The 17675-nt window shown below is 37.1% G+C and overlaps 1 long non-coding RNA gene across 1 annotated transcript; it reads right to left on the bottom strand.

The window, feature by feature from the left end:
• Positions 1-4627: 4627 nt before the first annotated feature.
• On the bottom strand, positions 4628-11678 carry LOC148849116 (uncharacterized). The gene is made up of 3 exons (XR_016101453.1): positions 11329-11678; positions 6674-6791; positions 4628-6539 (listed from the first exon to the last, which is right to left on the bottom strand). It is a non-coding gene; the product is annotated as an uncharacterized LOC148849116 (long non-coding RNA).
• Between the last annotated feature and the right edge of the window lie 5997 nt (positions 11679-17675).

Below are 17675 nucleotides of genomic sequence, written 5' to 3'. Positions count from 1 at the left end.
TTTTTTGTTTTATTACTTGCTCCATTATCTCAATTTATTTCTTGTTTCTCTTTAATTCTATAGGATGAAATAGCAAAAGGTGGGGTACCGGAGCATTGTGGGACTACAAGACGGAAGAGAAGAGAAGAGAAACTGGATTGCGTTTAAGGTGTAGTCATTCCATTTTATTTTTAATTTTCTTATTTTTATTTTCAAACTCTTTTTCTTGATAGAATAGATATTTTTGAATTTTTGAATTAAATTTTTTTTTCTAGATCCGATTTTTTAGTATTATTTTGCTACCATTTTGTTTCTAGATCTATTCATCTTTCTTTATTTTAATTTCTTGTTTGATTTTTTTTGCTTTATTAGGTTTGTGTTTTTCTTTTATTTCAAATTTAAAAAAAAAATTGTTTATTTTATTTTATTTTATTTTTTGCTGCATAATTTTCTTTTGTTTATTTTATTTTATTTTTTTCTTTTCGGTTTTAATTTTAGATTCATTTTTTCTTTTACTTCAGATAAAAAATAATAAAAAACAAAAAAAGAAATAAAAAGAATTTCATTTATTTTATTTTATTTTATTTTTTCAGCATATTTTTCTTTTGTTAATTTTATTTTTGTATTAATTTTTAGATTTGTGTTTTTCTTTTATTAGAAAAATGAAGAAAATATAAATAAAAAAATTGGCATATTTTTTTCTTTTGTTTTATTTCATTTTTGGTTTAATTTTTTTTAGATTTGTATTTTTTTCTTTTATTTATCTATTTCATGCCTAATTTTCCTTTTTATCTTTTTATTTTTAGTTTAATTTTTAGATTAGCAATTAGTTTGTTATAATTATTTGTTGCCTTATTTAATTCTTTCTTTTTAGTTTTTAATTGAATAATTAATTGCTAAATAGAAAATTGTTGAAATTTTTGAATTTGAGTTTAAATTTCAAATCTGAATTTAAATTTATATTTTAATTAAAATCTGAATTTGAATTTGAATTTGAATTCGAATTTCAAATTTCAAAATTTTAAATTTAAATTTTTGAATTTAAAAAAATTGAAAAAAAAAGTTAAAAATTAAAAAAAAAATCATGTTTAAATTTTAGGAATTTAAATCTCTAAATCTGAATTTGAATTTAAACTCCCACAAATTTAAATTTTGAAAAGAAAATAAAAAATCAAAAACGATTTTGAATATTTCTCTTGCATTTTCATTCCATTATTTAGGGTTTGATATTTTAGAGCTTGCATCATATAAAGTTTCTTTATTTGCTGAAATTACTATTGTTTGTTGTGAATGTGTTAGGTGCTATTTTTATTATTTTAATTGTTCCTTTTACTTAGCTGTTTGGTTTATTCTTTTAGGTTTAATTGCTGAATTGCATCTTAGAAATAATTATTCATGCATTGTAGTTAGTTGCATTTTGTTGTGTTTATTTTGTCTTTCCGTTAATTCATTTAAGGGCATCCAATCTAAATAAGATAAGGTGGGGATTTCATCACCCTTCCTTGGCCCAAAAATCACAATCATTCACTTGTGGTTCACCCTAACCCTAGTTTAAAATTTGGATAGAAAGATCCCTTAGGGAAGCCTCACTTTTGGTTCAAAAGTGTGTTGAATTTTAGGAGAGCTAGAAATTATTTTTCATAACCGGCTGTTGGTGTCTAAGGAAAGAGGTTAAATGGCTAAGCCTAAGTGGGTTTTGTGGTTACTTAATTACATCCTTGCAAGAGCAAGGAGAGCCTCCCACATCCCCACCTCTTACCTAGCTAACCAAATGATGTGGGGAATTTTAAGTGAACTTAAAAGGATTTGCATTGGTTGAACCACTTGTTTAGGAAACCCTGGGTCAGCCCTAGGTCATGTGGTTGATTTGCTTGCATTTTTTTTAATTTAAAAAATCAAATTTGAGTTTAAATTTTAAGTTAAAAAATAATAAATAATAAAATAATAAAAATTTAAAAATTCAAATTTGAATTTAAATTTTAGGAATTTAAATTTTAAAATATAAATTTGAATTTAAATTTCAAATTAAAAAGAAAAAAGATAAAATTAAAAAAATTAAAAATTCAAATTTGAATTTAATTTAAATATAAAAAATTTGAAGTTAAAATTAAAAAAAAATAAAAAAACCAAGTTTGAGTTTAAATTTCAAGATCTAAATTTGAAATTAAAATTCAAAATTTAAATTTCAAATTTCAAAAAAAAAGAAGAAAAAGGGGTTAAAATAAAATGAATTCAATGGCCGGAGTTGGAATGAGAAATTACTTCCAACTTGAACCACAAATTGATTGGAACCACGTGTCTTGACAACTGGACAAGATTAATGGTATGGCCCAAACACTTGACGAAGTCCTTGCACATCATCAACAAAGTGGCCCATACCCAACCTTGTCATCTTATCCATCATGTTCCATTTGCGCAAGTCCGGCCCATCATGTCAGTCAGTGCCCTGCAGTGGGCCCATGTCAACCAATCCGTCCAAGCCAAATACATGTGGCCAACAGATTTTTCCAACCCAAGGCTAACCCATTCTCTAGTCCATATAACTCTAGGTGGGAAAATCAACTCAATTTCAATTATAGGGCCCAAGTCTAAGAAAACCCCCTGCCAGATATGCACTCTTAGTGGTTTGAAGCACAGACCCACTGGGAGTACAATGATTAAAATGGGACTCAACTGGCTTAACCATGTCAAACCTATACACAATCCCAAAACAACCTATCTAACTCCATGGCCCACCAATTTTAGAGGCCACAAATGCAAAGTCAATTCCAGCAGATGCATCCTAGGAACCAACTGACCCAATTCATGCAGCTGATCCTAAATCAGCAACAGCCCATTGATAGATTAGAGAGCCAAATAGGACAGCTAACCGAAGCCAAGGCGAGGAGAGAAGTAAGGAAAATACCGAGTCAACCGGTTGCAACTCCTAGAAATCATCCACTGGGTTTTCCTCCACAACAAATTCAGCTACCTCCTATGAACCCTTAGTGTGAAAATACTAGGGTCATTACAACCTTAAGGAGTGGGGGATTTTAGAAGACCTGTGTGAGAAAAACAAAGTTAATGAAAAGTCGCAGGAAGACCTTAAGTTGGGGGGAGAAGAAGAAGGAAAGGAAACTTTAGAAGAAGAGCCTATAGTAAACCAACCCGTAGTTCCCTTTCCAATTTCACTCACAATCAGGCCAATGCTAAAGAACAAAGAAACTCACAACGAGGAGAGACAAGAAGTCCATATTAACATCCCTCTCCTCGATGTGATCCAATATATACCAACCTATCCCAAGTTCTTAAAAGATCTATGTACTCAAATGATAGAGACACGATCCGCCCCACAAAAAATGATGCTCTCGGCAAATGTTTGTGTAGTTCTCCTTCCCCGAAAAGTGAAAGATCATGATTCTCCTCTCATAAGTTGTGTCATCTCTAGAATCACCTTCAGTCGGGCTCTATTGGATTTTGGGGTCAATATAAATATAAGCTTTCGTTCATTTATGATAGGTTCAGGATCGATGAGTTAAAACCTACCTCGGTAATTTTGCAACTTTCTAATTGGTTAGTCAAGACTCCTCGAAGTGTCATTGAGGATGTCATCGTTAGGTAGAGGGTTGTCGATTCCTAGTGGATTTCATCATCCCAGACATGACCCTAATCGAGGAATTGAACCACATCCCGATAATCTTAAGATGCCCATTTCTAGCAATGGCTGATAAAAATATCAACTGTAAATTGGAAAAAATGGACATTTCATTAGGGGAGAAGAGAGTCTAATTAAACATTTTTAGTGCCTCTAAGTATCCAAACCTAGGCGAAGATATGTGCAAGGTGAATATAGTTGATGATCTTTTAGATGGCCTGCCTACCCTGTGGTTAGCCCAATCTGAACCCTGTCTGTCGGAAGATGAAAGTGAGTTGGGGAGTATAGATGGGAACAATGCATGAATGTGTCTAGCTGAAGACATTAAACTTAGCGCTGGTTGGGAGGCAACCCAATGTAATTTTTTTTTCAATTAATTTTAGGATTAGAGTTTTTATTTTCTTGATTCGAGACCAGGTGGATTACCTTGAACTCCTCAGGAAAACCCTACTCATTGATCCCTGTGTCCTAAATCTTCTTTGCATCATTCTAGTCATGCCATTAGGGACAATGGCATTTAAGTTGGGGGTGACGAAAGAGAGAGAAAAATTGAAAAAAAAAATTGTGAAGCTAAGCCTTTAAAAATGGAGAATTAAAATTTCACTAAATTTTTTAAAATTTTCCATTAAAAGAGATTCCCATATAGAAAAAGTTAAGGAAACTGATAAAAGAATATTGAATTCTATAGAAATTGGTAAGCAAGTGATAGGAGTCAAAATTGGTTTTGTTTGAATATTGTCAAAACTATTTGGAAATTAAAAAATACTCCCAAGTTTGCCCCTGTCAAGATAGGAAGAGAAAGATTGAGAAATTATACAAAATTCTTCAAATTGTTAAGAGACAATGGACTACCCTGAACAATGTTGCAAAAAAAAATGAAAAAAAGGGGGATAAAAGGTCAATGGATACCCTAGACTTAGTAACTTGGTCTCTTCACCTAAGCCAAGTGTCGAGATTCGCGTCAAACAGAAAAGGGAATGCCAAAGACACTTACCTAACACTTAGTAACCGAGTCTCTTCACCTAAGGAAAGTGTTGGGATTCGCATAAAACAGTGAAAGGTAACAATAAAAATAAGTTCAGGGGTAGAAATCCACTGTCAGAAATAATAAGAAGAATATTTGTCTGATTTTAAAATCAATCTCATCATATTCAAAACAAGATAGTTTTACCCCTAAAGCCCAATACTGACCTATACAGAGTTTGAAAATGGTAGAACCAGGATGGTTGACTAATCCGTTAAGGATGATCTTGAGATGGGAAGGATCTCTATATTCAGTGTAATTTTAAGGCTGCATTGCTAAGGGACTAGCAATGGTTAAGTTGGGGGGTGTGATAGCTCTGCATTAAGACTCAATTCAGGAGTATTTTCAACCTTAGAGTAGTCAAATTATGTTATTTTCCCAATTAATTTCAATGTTGTGACCTATGAGGGTCCCTGTGCAAATTCTATGCAAAATTGGGATGTTTTCATGGCTGAAATGCAAATTTTGGGAAGCTAGAGGGTGTGTTTTTGTGAAAAACTAAAAGCAAGAGGGCACCTCCTAGCTGTTAAGCCCAGTTTGGCACCCTTCTTACTATATTAGCATGCTCCCCATGTTTTAGCAAACCCTAAGGCACCTTCTAACCCATTCTTTTCACTCTTAGCAAACCCTAACTTCTCCTAACTGATTAATATCCTCCCTCCACTCCTTCTAATCTCCACCATCCAATCTAGGGCACTCTTTTTGTAGTTTTTGAACCCTAGGGTGCCACCTAATTGCTAATCCTCACCATTCAGCCCTTAACCATTAAATCTCAGCCCTACATAATATTGGCCACCCTCTCATTTTCTTCTCAGCCTTAGGATCACCCTAGACCCATCCTAACCCTTCATTCTAAACCCCAGGGCAACCATATTTTTGCTAAAACCCAACTGCCATCCCTTTTTCCTCTCTAATTCCAATTATATCCACCTTTCTCTATAAAAAAGACCCAAGAGCTCTTGAGAAAGGGTTGAATTCTACCCCCAGGTAAGACGGAAGGCTGATCTTGAGAAGTTCATGGGTAGAGGAAGAGGAAGACGCCCAGACAAGAGGAGGGGTTCCTACTTGTAGTTCACCAACACCACTACTGCCACCTCTAGAATCGGATCCCAACCGCTTTTACTTTATTTTAGTTTTAATTTATGTTCTCTCAATTCCAATTTTGTTATTTCCTTTCTGTAATTTATTTTCATTCTGTTTGATTTTCATTTTCTTTTCTGCAGATTTGCAATTCGACCAGGTAAGACGGAAGGCCTAGCTCGAGAAGTTTGAGGGTCAAAGGAGAAATCTGGAGACTACTACCTCTGATCGGATTATAGATTTTTATTTTATTTTTTCATTTATTTATTTTGTATTTATTTATGCTTCTGCACATTTAACTTTTAGTACTATTCGAATTCTATACTTTCCTTAGTTTCATTAATTAATTTTTATATTTTTGCATTTTTCTCTTGTCCTGATTTGAGTCTGTATTAATTTTTCCCTTGCTCCCCTGTGGATACGACCCGTTCTCACCCTTTTACTGCATTTGTAATTGTTTCATTGGAAAAATTTATAAATGTTTAAACTGGTGTTCTGAAGTAGTTAACGACATGCTTCCACAAACACCAACAGTTAGTGGTGAGAAAGGGGTTGCATCCACAGGGAAGCGAGGGAAAATTTGTTATGTACTTTAATCTGGACAAAATAACAAGATTTGAGATTCTAGAAACACAATTTAATTAACTAAACTAGAATCCATTAAAATAAAATTCTCACAATGCTATAGAAAAATAAAAAATAACAGAAAAAAACTAAATTAAAAATCTGCAACTCGGTCAGAGGTGGCAGTATCTGGATCTATCCTTTGATCTTCAAACTCCTCGAACTGGTTCTTCCGTCTTACCTGGCCGAATTCCAGATCTGCAGAAAGGAAGACAAAAATTAAATTTGATAAAAATAATTTGCAAAAATAAAATAAAAACTAGAAATTAAAGAACGAAAAATAAAAACATGCATAAAAAGTAAATCTAAAACTATGGAAAACTTGTTGGGACCTGAATCAAGAGGTGGTAGTAGCGGCTAGGCGAACTGCAAGTAGGAACCCCTCCTCTTGCCTGTGTGTTCTCCTCTTCCTCTATCCTTGAACTTCTCAAGAACAACCTTCTATCTTACCTAGGGGCAGAATCCAACATAAAAGATTGCTAGAATAAAAGTAACATAAAAGAAAATAAAGAAAATGAAATGGATGGCTGATCAAATCCAGTGGCGATAATTGCAGATTGGTTGGACTGCTTGCAGAAACCCCTCTTGACAAGATCTAGGCATCCTTCCCTTCTACAACCCTTGAATTCCTTAAGAAACCTTAGCCTTGTGAACTGGGTGAATTGACCAACCACTTCTCAAGATCCCTTGGGTCCTTTTTATAGAGAAGGGAATGATAAGTTTGGGACTAGAGAGAAAGAAAGGGGCGGCAACTGGGTTTTTGTAGAAATATGATTGCCCTAGGGTTGAGAATGGAGGGTTAGGATTGCTCTAAGATGATCCTAAGGCTGAGAAGAGAAGGAAAGGGTGCCCAATATTATGTAGGGCTGAGATTTGGGCGCCCAGAATGGAGGGAGCAAATTTGGGTGCCTAGAGCTGGAGAAATGTGATTGGTTGGTGTGATGTGGCTTCCTTCGGTGATTAGTTGATTTTTAAGGAGTGAGGTGTAAGGCTAAGATGCTGTCTAATGAGAGATTTGAGGGTATGAGAGGTTGTTAAGGTTTGGATGATTGAGATTAGAGGTTAGGAGAGAGTAGAGGGTGGAGATTTGATAGCCTAGGGTGGCCAAGAGAGGAAAAGATGAGGGGGAGGCGCCTAGGGTTTCAATGAGGAGAGAGAGTTCTGCTCATTTAGTGGGAGGGCCCCTATCTGGGTTTGGCAGATAGGAGATGCCCTCCTATACTCAGTTTTTTTACGGAAACACCCCATTTCTCAATTGGAATTCACACTAGCTTCCCAAAAATTGCATTTCATCCTTGAAACTTTCCTAGTTTCCCCAGGATTTGCACATGGACCTTCAGAGGTCACAATGTTGAATTTAACTGGGAAATGGCATATTTTGACTATTCTATGGCCTAGGTAACCCTAAAATGATGTCCATCAAGGCATCAGAATACAAAGTTATCATACCTTCCAACAAAAAGCCCTTATCTTCAAGGGTACAGGGTTACACTAGACTTCCTTTGTGGGAAAAGAACCTACAATGCTGGAAGATTGGAGGGGGGCAGTGAAGAAAGAAGCACATGTAAAGTAGCCAAAGGATGACACCAACCAAATTTTATTGTATGAATAGGAAAGCTCCAAGAATTACTATACTAAGAAGGGAAATGAGTTCATCTACTAACCGCATTTCAGACTCCCTTAACCCTCTCCTTATTCCCAAGTCCAAGAATTTTCAATACCAAGAACATTGGAAATTGTTGACTCTTTGTTTAAGGAAATGGAATAAATAGACAGAAGTCTATCTTTAAGAGAAGACTCCCAAAACCAAACATCTTCCCCAAACCACACTTTATTACCTGTACAAGTATCATACCTGATATACAAAAGAAAGGAAGGCAATAAACCATGGATTGCTTTTTAGGGAGAAGACTGAGATACCTTAGGGTCAAAACCAGCACCCCACCCATTGTCTTCCATACCATGAATACTCACAATCACCCTTTGGCCTCTGGATTTGCTACCACTACTTGTTCCCACATCTATACCCATGGAACACCACCGCCGTATATAAGGAACATCTCCTTATGAACCAACAAGGAGAAATTCCCAATGCACAACTGTTATGTTCCATGGGTAGGGATGTGTGAACAAGTGGTGGGTAGCAGATCTGAGCCCCACCTTATGCCACAAATTGTCTTGTTCTGGGGGTAATCTCCACCACCATTTTCCTAGCAGTGCAAAATTCCTTAGTTTAATATTCCCTATCCCTAGAACCCCATTATCCCTACTTCTAGACACTATCTACCACTTCACTAGGTTATTTTTCTTTGTGTCCACTGGCTCCCACAAGATAGGGCTATCAATTGGACTGGATTTGGTCTAATCTGATCTAGTCTAACATTGGTCCATTTACAAATGGACTAGACCAAATTTGGTCCAAACCCAATACAAACTAGATCCAATCCAGTCCAATTGAAATGCAAATGGACCGGATTGGACCCAATCCAGTCCAAACTAAATGAAGTTTGAAAATTACCTAAAAGCCCAAAAATATAAAAAAAATGTAGAAATAAACTAAAATTTTCACAATTGGGATTAGACCATTCGTGAATAAACCCATCACTGCAATTGGACTTGGGCCATCTCAGTGAACCTCTGTGGCTGGGCATGTACCACTTACCAGGCAAAACCTTGACAAGTGAGATGATCGAACTTGTCTCAGACTCTCTGACTCCACAAATTCCCATCACGAGTCTCGCATTAAAGCCTTGCTTCTTGGTGCTTACTCTAAATTCTAAACATTAGAAAGGTCTATTTCATCCTACATTGACTACTCTATCAGCCAATTAAACCACGAAGTTATAAAAAATAACCAACACTTCCATCTAATAAAACATTTGATTCAATCCAACTTCAAGTTTTAGTCACCAATAAGCAGAACATCAAGCTTATTGATAATTCCAAGTACCATTATCCGTGCTCAAACAACATACTGAAAAGAGCATTTTCTATGCAAAAGTTTTAATTCATCTTAAATAAAAGCCTACAGTCTATAATCCAAGATTCCCAGTGGGCTACTGGGCTTCCATTATTTGATGCAAAGGAGCATTTTGGTTCTAGGCAGTTCCTCTCACCGCTTTCACCAGTCACCAGTCACTCTCATCAGTTAGTCAATCACATGAGGGATGCTAAATGTTGGTTGTTTTCTATTTCCCTGTCAAAAGTAATAAACTTTGTTTCTCTATTTCTCTACACAAGTAACTACTATCATGTAAAAAGTAGGTCACAAAATTCAATGAAGATGTAAAGGAAATATTGTGGGACATCTGAACTATGATTTAGGCGTGCTTAAATTCAAGAAATGGTTCCAGTGCAGCAATATTTTCTATTTTATCACCCAACACAGACATACAGGGATGGCAGCATGAGCAGCTCTTAACCTTACCCTTTTCTGTTATATTTAATAGAGATGTTACAAAAATGTTTGAGGCATCAAGTAAATTATATCAAGAATAGTGTTATAGAATCCAATATTTCTATAAATGTTACTTTTATGGAAATACATATATTTATTGTATTTATTAATAAATATATGTTTCAAAAATGTTTTGTACAAATCTCTGTATACAAATTTCTAGGAATATTTCAGTTCAATCCAATATAGGACCATATATATTTATTAAATTCTACATGACACATTAAGGTAAACCCCCTTGCTGTTATGAATGCCAAGTCCCCACATAACAAATAGCTAGAAAGGGAATCAGTACAAAGAAATAGAGGATATTTCTGTCAATTAGATTCACAAAGTAATTTTTTATTAGCAATGAAAACATGCATTTCATCGAGTAAAATGAAGGTGGAACAGTGCATGCATAGACGTACAAAGCCTTATTCTTGATCCTAAACATAGAATCAACATGGAAGAAACAAGAAAATCTTTGCATGCTATGCATAGATTAGAGGTTGGAAAAACAAAATGGCTAGGTAATCATATAGGAGTAACATTGGAGGCCCCATTTGTGATTGTTGGCTAGTTGGTTAACACATCCACTAGGAGGCATAGGTGGGGCAGGCTTCCCAAGCTGGTTGACAGGAATTTAAATCTGGCCAACTCATAATATCATGTAATTCTTAAACATTTTCTGTTCTATGGGCTTAGTCTCCTTGAACTCATAGTTAATCCTTATCTGTGTGGCCTTTGTTGGTTAAAACCTGAGTTTGAAACACAGGAAAGTGACTTTGAAGCTTGGAGAATTACAATGATTGCAGTCTACAATGCAACTTTTTGTTGCTATCAAATCTTTAACCAAGTTCAAACACTAGCAGTTTTCAACTGTTTGCTACTAAGACATGTATAAAGAATTTATATGAAAAAGAAGAAAAGCTTTCCCTGTTTTCATGACTGCATCATTTTCTTTGTTTTTGAGAAGTAAAATGGGAAGTAGAATGATGTAGTTCCCACTTTAAAGCAAAGAAAATGAAGGTAGGTTGTTTGTTTGATAACATGCTCTATAATTCAGGGTTACACATCTTGAATAGATTAAGGATTGCCCTCAAAAATCAGTATGATTATATGGGATCCATCATCCTCTAGATCAGCAATGATGGGGGCACCAATTTTGTCTTTATGTAATCAGTAATGCATAACATACACTTATTGAACAAGAGGTGTCTGCAGTTTTTAAAGATTTTAGGGGTTTTAACAAGCAATCTAAATGGGAAATTTTATCTATTATGAAACCAAGCAAGGATATAATTCAAAAACATAATACTAGTTCATATTAAAGTAAAGAACTTAGCTGTCCAATTTAATTGGAACCTCTATAGCTTGTTGGGTATCAAAATGTCAATATTTATAGGGATAAAAATAAAGTTCTAAAACTATAGATTGAATTATTCAAAATAAGTCTCTGTACAGATCTTTGTATACTAGAATCCTCTACAACTAAAACCAAATATAAGAGGCTAGGGAAGAGAAAGAAATGAACAAGAGCAAAAATACCTAAATGAGCGTAACAATCGCAGAGGTCAGAGGTCAAAGGAGCCAATCACTTGAGAGAGAGAGAGAGATGCAAGAGAAAAATTGACCAAAATACCACCAGAGTGTTGTCGCTAAGAGAAGGGGGAGTGCTTTCACTGGAGAAGGAGTGCTATTGTTGGAGAAAGTGAGAGGATGAGAGAAAATAAATAATGATAAATCACTGGATAGAGAGAAATACCATCGGGACTACCACTAGAGTTAGGAGAATATCACTGGAGAAAAATGGAATACCGCCAGAGTTTGTTCAATCTTTAGACTTTGAGAGGATGGAGTGATGGAGGCATCGAGCCCTATCCTTTGAAAGTTTCCAAGCTTCAAACGAAATGAATGGCCAGCAGACTTATTTGAACTAATTGGCTTTGTCCACTTCCGGTCCATTCTACGCATGGATGATTCATGTTCAGGCCGTTCTGAGTCCATATCATTTTTAGGACCGTCCAGTCTGTCCATAACACTTCCAATTTGGACAGGATCCAACCCGAAACTGGTCCATTGACACCCCTACCACAAGATGCCACTCATTAATTCTCTAGTTGGTTGGCCACTTTGGAGGGGATCCTAAAGGTAAATTAATAGTACATTGGTAGACTAATCAAAGTTGAATTTATTAGAGTTATTCTTCCCCCTAAAGAGATGCAATTTCTTTCCCACCCTACCAAACATTTTGTGAATCTTTCAACTACTGGATACAAAAAGATATCAGAATTTAGGTTCCCCCCAAAGGCAGTCCCAAGTACAGCCTCGACTAGTCTCTTGACTCACACCCCAATAACCTAGCAAGGTTTTCTAATTCCTCTTTCTCTCTATTTTAATCCCACTATGTAGTTCTTGCCCCAATTCACCTTAAGGTTAGAAATCCTTTCAAAGTAAGTTACTAGCCTTGGTAGATGAGTCGGTTCTTCCCCTTCCCCTTCACAAAATATAACAATATCATCTGCAAATTATAAATGTGTAACTGATAACTCTGCATTTTGATGCCTTAAGGGCATCATTTCAAGGGTATTTTTTTCCTTAGCATAGTCAAAGTATGCCCTTTTCCTATTTAAATTCAATGTTGTGACCTCTTAGGGTCTCTAGGAAAATTCTGTGGAAAATTGGGGAAATTTCATGGCTGAAATGTAGTTTTTGGGAAGATGGTGTAAAGTCCAGCTGAGAGAGGGGATGTTTTTGTGAAAATTGGGAACAAGAGGGTGCCTCCTATCTGCTAAACCTAGAATGGTGCACTTCCTACTGTATTAGCATGCTCCCCTCTCCTTAGCAAACTCTAGGGCGTCTTTTAACCCATTCTTTTCATCCTTAGCAAACCCTAGCAGCCCCTAGCTGTTTAATCTCCACCCTCCACCTCTTCTAATCTCCACCATTCTTTCTAGGGCACTCTCTTTTTTGTTTTTAAACCCTAGGGCACCACCTAGCTGCTAATCCTCACCATTCAGCCCCTAACCACTAGATCTTTGCCTTCCACTCCATCATCCATCTCAGCCATCTACTTTAGGGTGCCACCCACCTCTTTTAATCTCCACCATTCAACCCTAGGCGCCTCAATCACTTCCATTCATTTCTGGGCACCCAAATCTTAGCCCTACATAATATTGGGCACCCTCTCCTTTTCTTTTTAGCCCTAGGATCACCCTAGAACCATCCTAATCCTTCATTAGAAACCCTAGGGCACCCATATCTTTGCTAAAACCCAGCTGCTACCCCCTCTTTCTCTCTAATCCCAATTGTATCCACCATTCTCTATAAAAAGGACCCAAGAGCTCCTGAAAAAGGGTTGGATTCTGCCCCCATGTAAGACAGAAGGCTGATCTTGAGAAGTTTAAGGGTAGAGGAAGAGGAGGACACCCAAGCAAGAGGAGGGAATCCTACTTGCAATTCGCTAACACCACTACTACCACCTCTCGATTCGGATCCCAATCATTAGCTTTAGTTTTAATTTCTCTTCTTTCAATTTCAATTTTGTTATTTCCTTTCTGCAATTTATTTTCATTCTATTTGATTTTTGTTTTCTTTTCTGCAGATCTGCAATTTAGCCAGGTAAGATGGAAGGCCTAGCTCAAGAAGTTCGAGGGACAAAGGAGAGATCCAGAGACTACTACCTCTGATTGGATTATAGATTCTTTATTTCATTTCTTTCATTTTTTTCATTTATTTATTTCTGTATTTATTTATTTTTCTGTACTTTTAATTTTCAGCAATGTTCAAATTCTATTTTATTCTAGTTTAATTAATTAATTTCTATATTCCTGTGGATACGACCCGTTCTCACCATTTTACTATCTTTGTAATTGTTTAAGAATCAAAAAAAATTTATAAATATTAAACTGGTATTCTAAATTGGTTAACTACATGCTTCTGGACACACCAATAACCACCTCTTCCCTTCCAATTCTCAAACATTTTATTAGATTTGTAACATCAACCCTTGAGATCAAATCACTCAGTTGTGAAAATACTTTTGGGAGTGAGGGACCAAATTATCTTATCTAAGCGGTTAGGTAAAAGATAGACTTCAGAAATTTGAAAATTTGAAGTTATAGGCTCTATTAATTCAGCATCTATGAGGGCTCTATAGAAGTTCAAGTTATAGGCTATCTAGGGGGAGTGCTCATGCCGAACCATGGGCAATTTTTTGAAACTGAAGTGGTCCTACTGGTTTCTACATTTCACCAAACCGAAATTGGAACATGCCATCGGTTAATCGACTGAGTGGTTTTAGTTTTTGACTAGTTCAATTCTTTGGTTTTTTAGTTTTTTATATTTATAATATATATCATAAATATCCACAATATATAATATATTATATATTATAAATAGATTATTATAAATATAATATATGTATATATTTATATATAATATATAGATAATATGTGACATATATTAAATATATATATATATATATATATATATATATATATATAATATACAATGTCATCAAGGCATTACTATCCATCATATTTTTATATTTAAATCAGTTATTTGATCAAATATTCATACATAAGTTGTGAGAAAATAAGATCACACAATTACCATTGTCTTCTTCATCATTCAATGCCATTCTTTGAAGCAAACAAGTACCCATTTCCCATAGTGACTCTCAGAATTCTGAAAGTAAATACAATTAAATGAGAACATAAATCTTAGACAGTGCCAAATGTAATGATTATCCACAATGACAAAAATGTGAACATCTTAAGAGAAAATTAAAGCTTTTTTTCTTTTCTCCTAATTGGTAGAATTTGAAATTAATTATGAAGAAAGCATATACAAGTCCTTGCTCAATGAGAAATTGAGCAGGGATCAAACAACAAGATTTTGTAAACTCATTACACAATTTACATTGTATACCTAGGTACAAAAAGATTACTAATGCCAAAAAAAGTACTATAAGGAAACTACTTGTGAGCTGGTTGTCATGAAGTGACACAATAGGGTGCTTGACTAGAGGTTTTCTAGATGTTTCTTGAGGCTTCTAGCCAATTATGGAGCATTCTAGGAGATTCTGGGGTGTTCTCCATGATTCTAGAAGGGTCTAGATGTTGGTGGAATGCTCTAGAACTTTGTAGAACCATCCAGATTTGTGTGGAACAACCTAGAAGGATTGAGAGCAATCCATACTTCCTCTAGAGTATTCTTCTATCTTATGGAGTAGGCATCCCCTAGAAGAGTGTAGAAGGTAGAATGTTCTAGAGGTGCTTCTAGATGATGCCAAGTTGAAAGAGCACCTTTTGAGTTGTAAGCTTTCTTCTAGTGCAATACATTCTCTTCTTACAATACGTTTTGTGCTCTTATGTGCCTTGGTGTGTGTCCTTAGCACTTAAGTAGCCTAGCAAGAAGGGTCTTGGGCATGCAGTTTGGAGGGGGCTAGTGTCTAAATAGGGGCCTGCTCCTTCATTTGCAATAAGCATCCAAGTTGAAAGAGCACCTTTTGAGTTGTAAGCTTTCTTCTAGTGCAATACATTCTCTTCTTACAATACTTTTTGTGCTCTTATGTGCCTTGGTGTGTGTCCTTAGCACTTAAGTAGCCTAGCAAGAAGGGTCTTGGGCATGCAGTTTGGTTGACTTGCTTGGAGGGCCAAGTGAGTGCCACACGACTTTAGCTAATGGGAGCAGTTGATTCGTGACTAGTGGTATCAGAACCTACATCTTGAGTGCTCACAACTGAGGGGTAACCATGTTGGAAACAACTGAGGTGGCTTTTAGGAAGGAGCTAGAGGGCCACACCAAGAAGAGGGATAAGTCGAGGGATATCATTGCTACCTTGGATGCTTGGCTTGCCAAGGTAGAATTGTTTATGGCCGACAAGAGGGACAAAGTTGAGGAGGTCAACTCGAGCATGGAAGGCATGGCGGGAGACTTCGGAGACCTCAGGAATAGTGTGCTTGTCACTCTCAATGAGTTGGTGCATGAGGAAACTCTGAAGCGAGATGCCCTCGAAGCTAAGGTCATGGGCGATATGGAAACACTCAAGGCGCAATTGGAGGAGATGAAGGGTGACTTGACCTTGTGCAAAAAGGCCATGTTAGCGGGGGGAGTGCTCTATCCCCAGGAAGGACGTATGGGTTAGGGCACCCAAGCCACCATAGCTTAATGGGGCTAGAGATGCCAAGGCCTTAGACAACTTTCTATGGCATGCGGAGCGGTACTTTGAACCTATCCATATAGAAGAAGATGAAGCCAAGATTCAAATTGCCACTAGGAACCTCACTGACACTGCAGCCTTGTGGAGGAGATGCCGCTACATGGATATGGAGAAGGGGCAATGCTCCATCAGTACTTGGGCAGACTTCACAGCCAAAATTAAAAGCCAATTCTATCCTAAGAATGTGGAGTATCTAGCCCGAAGAACCTTAAGAGACTCAAGCACACAAGCTCTTTTCAAAACCATGTGAAGGATATCTCATGAAGGATATCTCATCTTTGATGATGGAGATTCCAGACATGCCCAAGAAGGTTCTCTTATTCAACTTCATGGACGGCCTACAGCCATGGGTAGAATAGGAGCTACATAGGCAGAATGTCCAAGATCTTGCTACAGCCATGGCCGCAGCCGAGCAGCTAGTGGAGTTCAAGCGGCCAGATCAGTCCAAGCAGAGGTCTTCCAAGGCCAACTAGGGTAAAGGTGGGGGAGACGGGTCACCCACTCGTAAGGATGACAAAGCTCCTACCTATAAAGAGGGGAACAAGTCATTAAGCTATAGGGAGAGCATGCCAAGTAAGTCCAAGGCCAACGACAAGTCTAAGCCTAGGACTAGTTGCTTTATCTGTGATGGCGACCATTGGTCTAGGGAGTGCCAGGAAAGGAAGGCCCTTAATGATCTTATTGCCAAGGTAGAAGAGCAAGAGGCTGACGGAGAGGCCAAGGTGGGTTCTCTCCAACTTCTTAATACTCTTAAGAAGCAATTCACACAGTCCAAGACTGTGAACAAGGGGATCGTGTATGTTGAGGCCCGCATCAATGGCAAGATGACACAGACCATGGTGGACACTGGGGCTACCCATAACTTTGTGTCCTTAGGTGAAGCTCAGAGGTTAAACTTGCCTATAACTGAGGAAAAGGGATGGCTCAAAGCTGTCAACTCACAAGTTAAGCCCATCCATGGCACTGCCAAGGGAGTTAGCATGAAGATTGGCAACTGGCATGGAACTATTGATTTATCAGTAGTGCCCATGGATGACTTCCAAGTGATCCTTGGGATGGACTTCCTAACCCATTCAAAGGCTTTTCCTATGCCATTTTTGAACACCATCTGCATCCTAGAGGAAAACTCGCCTTGCATGGTGCCTACAACCCAATGAGATAAGCCTACGGCTAAGATGATTTCATCCTTACAAATAGCCACAAGCTTGAAGAAAGGTGAGACACCTACATAGCAACCCTTGTAGAAGACATTGGCAGAACCCTGTGCAGCCTACCATCAGAAATAGAGCAAGTCTTGAAGGAGTTCCAAGACATCATGCCTCCAGTGCTACCCAAGAGATTATCTCCTAGGAGGAAGGTTGATCATAAGATCGAGCTAGAGCCAAGAGCTAAGCCGCCAGCCATGGCCCCACTTGAGCTGGAGGAGCTATGGAGACAGCTTAAGGAGCTACTTGATGTTTGGTTTATTCGGCCATCTAAAGCCCCATACAAAGTTCCCATCTTATTCCAGAAGAAGCACGATGGGTCTTTGTGCCTGTGCATAGACTACCGAGCCCTCAACAAGGTAACTATCAAAAACAAGTATCCCATTCCATTAATCGCTAACTTGTTTGATTAGCTAGGACATGCAAGGATCTTCTCCAAACTTGACCTACGCTTAGGATACTAT

The sequence above is a fragment of the Nelumbo lutea genome, chromosome 6 (genome assembly GCF_056320005.1).
Source record: "Nelumbo lutea isolate HS-2025 chromosome 6, American lotus-T2T, whole genome shotgun sequence".
In the NCBI taxonomy this organism is placed as follows: Eukaryota; Viridiplantae; Streptophyta; class Magnoliopsida; order Proteales; family Nelumbonaceae; genus Nelumbo; species Nelumbo lutea.
The sequence above is the reverse complement of the archived record's forward strand: the minus strand, read 5'-3'. Positions and strand labels throughout refer to the sequence as shown.